Raw genomic sequence first — 5,000 nt, forward strand, 5'->3', positions numbered from 1 at the left:
TAATATCAATTTCAATAATATTGATATTATTAATATTATCAGTTATTGTATAAACATTAATAATGATATCAATATAATAATAATATAATTAATATTAAGATTCACAACTAGAACAAGAACAACAACAACAACAACAATAATAATAATAATAATAATAATAATAATAATAATAATAATAATAATAATAATAATAATAATAATAATAATTAATGAAAACCAGGCAACTCATGTAATTTTTATATTTCTCTGATTCTTACAACTAGAGAGGCTGGGAGAATATAAGGAAAACCAACAATGGGCATGAATATGGACACCCCAGGAAAGGGAGGCACTGCTGGCTAAGCTCTACATACTCTCTTCCATTTCAACCCTTGCTATTGTATGCAAGATTAGATAAGGATATAATAAAATTTAGGCTCATGTAGGCAAGGCTAGACTAGCCTAAGTTAGGCTAAAACCAACAAGGCTAGGCTAAATAAGGTGGGGTAAAAACTTATTATCTTCAAGCTACTGTATTCAGCTAAGGCTATGCTTAATTAGATAATAATATTCTATTTCACTTAAGGTATCCTAGGTTTAGGTTAGGGATGTTTAGTTATTTAAGTATATCTGGGTAATATCATACTTACCTTAGCTAGCTTAAGTTTGGGAAGGTTAGGTATGCTTAGTTATGTAAGAAAATCTAGGCAATAATATCCTATTTCACTTAGGTTAGCTTAGGTCTGGTTTGGTTAGGTAGGCTTAGTTATATAAGTATATCTGGGTAAAAATATCCTATTTTAAGGTACCCTAGGTTTAGTTAGGTTAGGTATGCTTAGTTATATAAGTTTATCTGGGTAAAAATATCCTATTTTAAGGTAGCCTAGGTTTAGTTAGGTTAGGTATGTTTAGTTATATAAGTTTATCTAGGTAAAAATATCCTATTTTAAGGTAGCCTAGGTTTAGTTAGGTTAGGTAAGGCTATCTAATATTCTTTAATGTCTTTAGGTAACTATCAGGTTAGGTTATTTATCATATAACTAAGTTCTTGTTGGGCATTATATAAAACGACATTAGGTGTGCTATATGGTCCTAAGGTAATCCAATAGAAATGAAAATGAAGGCAATGTCTACTGCATGTGGCTCCATCATGTTCCTTTAAAGGAACATTCAGTTTTGGGGTTCATTACTCTCAAGTATGTACCATAAATTGATATTGAATTTGAGAAATCAAATGAAATGAGAAATAATGATTTACATATGGTCTCACAAATGGGCTAACCTATATTTTCCGTTATTTTTCGTGTTATCCTGTACACCTTGTAATCACATGTAAGAGTAAATCTAACTGAAAATGGAAATGGTTGTCACAACCTCTGATACAATTATATGATCAAAGGCTTGTGTCTTTATAAAGTTTAGCTCATCTACGCCTATTGAATGTTACTATAAGTCGTCTTATAAACATCAAATGATCTTGATTAATGCAATAGTTTAAAATTCGTGGCAATTTCCATTTCCCATGTTGTTTACAGCTATGACGTCATAGAAAAATATATTCAGACAAATGGAGTTCGTCATTTTGACTGCAGACTTCATTCCTTTATCTTGAAGAGTTTTGACATGCAAATTGGGAAGCTAAAATCTTAAACCTTTATCATTCAGTTATGAAATATATTGACAAAAGTTTGACATAAATCAAATCACAGTTGGTCGTTTAAGTGATCAGCAAAAATAGAAAAAATTTAAAGGGTGTAAGATGAGCTATTGGATATTCTGTATATATATATATATATATATATATATATATATATATATATATATATATATATATATATATATATATATATATATATACGTATATTGTATACATAATGTTATGCTAGCTCAATAATATCACGTAATATATATTTTGTCTTTTTGTGTAGTTCCCCCTTAATTGTACTTCCATAGCATTTACTCTGAAATCCTTGTTTGAACTGTGATTTTGTTTGTATTTAGTTCTCCTTGCTGGAGTGAAGTTTAGTCTTCTTTGGAAGTTAGAATTTGTAATAACTTTAGATTCACTTGTTCTGTGGTAGTGTTAAGGATTACTCTCTAAGGATTGGCAGTATTGTGTAAATTGTCCCTGCAAGAAACTTTATTTTATGGTGTTACTGTATTGTGCTTTGTGATAGGTAGTGTTTTTGGTATTTGCATTTACATGGCTTATTTATTTGTATAATTTGTATTATCCCAGAGAATAGTGATTACCTTTAGTTCAGTGTCTCGAAGGGTAAGGGTCGAATTACCTATAAGTCTTCAACTATGTAACCTTGCTGGTTATGAACATCGGAGGCTGCTTGCAAGTAGTAAAAGCTAATCAATGAACTTTATAGAAGTAACTTTTGAAAAGTGTCTTAACATGCTCATACTTTGATGAACGCTTTTGACAAGTGGGTTAAATCGGCTCACACACTTAAGTAAAGAGAATAAAGGATTTTAACAATTTTAAGAGGTATCCCATAAAACCTTGCAGATTTTATATTAAAGTAATTTGAATTACCATTACACCCCTGTTAGATTTTAAACATCGTCTAGTTGATGTGTATCTCCTGAGGAAATTTTACGAAGATAGTAAAAATTCCAGTTAAAAAGTTAACATTACTAGTTGAGATAGAATTAAATTCTTACTACCATAGAAGAACGACTGTAATTCTGACCTTCTAATCTTGCAAGACTTTTGATATATTTACCAGGGCCCCTAGCGTGGTAGCTATGCTGTGTTGAGCTTGATGAATTTTATTTCAGATTTACCTTTACCTTCACCTGTGGCTTCACATATGGTATTGAAGCCTGGGAGTAATCCAGTCTGTCGGAGGGAGACCATACAATTACTTTCTTACAAGACTGAAGCAATGGAACTTCTAACTAGTTTCTTATAAGGAATGAGTTGGCAGAACAGTGACACTCCTGGGTCTCGCCCTTAATCCTCGTCCAAAACCAGTTAAGTCTTGTCAATTATTTACATCATTGATGTTGGAAATGCACAATTTTTATATTCAGAGGATATTAAGTATTAATGACATTGCTAAAAGTTTCTGCCTTTCTGAAACCTGTAGGTATTTCGATGCTGTTCTTCCCTTTGAAATTACAAATGCTGTTGCAACCCTATTCATGACAGAAAATGCTAATTGTCTTTCTGTAATCTGTAGGTATTTCAATACTGTTCTTCCTTTGAAATTATAAATGCTGTTGCAGCCTTTTAAGGTTTAATTTCTTTTTCAGGAAAGTTTGTTGTTGATGACTTTTGTTGCCTAAGTACGGGATGAAGTATATGGAGGGACCTGTTTCTTCACTTTAAAGTAAGAATGATGGTCAATCTTCCAAAAAAATTACCAAATGTCTTAACTTGGCGCACTATGTTGGGAGTGGAATGATTGCACCAAAGGATGCTGACGTTAACATACCACGAAGAATTGCCTACTCCTACATACACAGCAGTGCATGGTGTTATAGGTATGGCTGGATTAATCGGAGGTCCTGTCCGAACCTTGGAAGTTGCTGCACCTAGATTTTTATCATCTCTAAGATACTGAAGTGGACAGAGGATTATCATCGTGCCTTTGAAGCTATCAAAAGCTGAAAGTCTTGTGTTGAAGGCACCTGAATTCAATGCACCTGAATTTGAGAAGCTGTTTATCATAACAATGATGTGGGTGTAGGAACAGTTTTGTTGCAGACTAGAAATTTACTTAATTCGCATATTTTCTAATTAAAATTAACTGAAGCCTCCTCAGTTCCTAGAGTATAGTGGAGAAGGTTTGGGTTTTCTTTCATATTAAAATCTAATTTATATATTTAATGTATAAATAATAAATATCATTGTATGTAGTTTGTTTTTACCTATCCCTTGTCTTTTGTCAATAAAATTTAAAACAAATTAAAGGCAAACTGTGACCTACGGCAGTATAACATTGGGATATTTCATATAAAAATATAACCTTATTGCAGACAGATATTAAAGGTGTCTACGTTTGTTTCCGTATGTAATTCTTGGTGTATGAAGATACTTGCATCATATTTTATTACTTTGATCCCTAATTCTGTCTCCTATTAAGGAGAAGGAAGCTATGAAATATTGACAATTTAGTTTCATAATTGTTCCCCCTTAGGCATTCTCATGAAATTTACTATGATTGTTTGAACTGTTCGTCATTTCTACTGTGGTACAGTTTTCTCCTTGGGTTGTAATTTGGATTTTTGACTTTACGTTGTTTTGATAGTCGAGCTGTTTTGTTTTGGCATTAGTTTTGTTTTTCAAAAAAAGATGATTTAACTTCAGGTTCTGTCTTTATGTACTAAATCCTATTTGAGGACAGTCTCTATACTCGTTGTTACCAGATGAGTAATAATACACATGTATATATACATATTTGTACGTAGGTATATATCTGTATATTTATATAAACTTCATTCCTTACTAGTGAGAACTTTACTCAAAGCTTTTCAGCAAACCTGATGGAGAGCTAGAGGGAGATGACTCATAATGGTAGAAATTGCCCTTAAGCCCGTGCAGCCCTTTAGTGGGAGAAGGGTGCTAAATATATCTAACAAATAAGTTTTGAAGTTTGAAAATCAGCAAGCTTAGCTATATGGGAATTAAGTCAAATTTAATTGAAGGAAAATTTGAGAGTTTTGCAGTTGTAAAATATGGCCTGGATATGTGTATACACTCATTGAAAAACTGGCTGCAATAAAAAGCCTTAGATGGAAGAAAGTGGTGGCTGTCTTCTGGGAGGGAGCATGGCACTCCATGTCAGTTTAGAAGTCCATATAAGTTTCTAAAAATAACCAATAGATGGAACTGAAATTTTGTTTATTGCATAAATATAAAATTTTAGTTCTGGAACAAGTCAAGATATTGAATAACCATTATAGTAATCTGAATTTTGCCATAGTACATATACTGGAGAACGGTGTCCTATTTAGAACAAATCTGTCGGTTGGTAGTGAAGATTAGAGATATTTTTACAAGAATA

At 32.2% G+C, this 5,000-nt stretch overlaps 1 long non-coding RNA gene across 1 annotated transcript; it reads left to right on the forward strand.

Annotated features, from left to right (window-relative positions):
* Window positions 1–2,038: 2,038 nt before the first annotated feature.
* LOC137636419 (uncharacterized) lies at window positions 2,039–3,852 on the forward strand. Its single transcript, XR_011043094.1, has 3 exons — window positions 2,039–2,096; window positions 2,770–2,964; window positions 3,247–3,852. It is a non-coding gene; the product is annotated as an uncharacterized lncRNA (long non-coding RNA).
* The last annotated feature ends 1,148 nt before the right edge of the window (window positions 3,853–5,000 follow it).

Source organism: Palaemon carinicauda, unplaced genomic scaffold (genome assembly GCF_036898095.1).
Source record: "Palaemon carinicauda isolate YSFRI2023 unplaced genomic scaffold, ASM3689809v2 scaffold294, whole genome shotgun sequence".
NCBI classification, from domain to species: domain Eukaryota; kingdom Metazoa; phylum Arthropoda; class Malacostraca; order Decapoda; family Palaemonidae; genus Palaemon; species Palaemon carinicauda.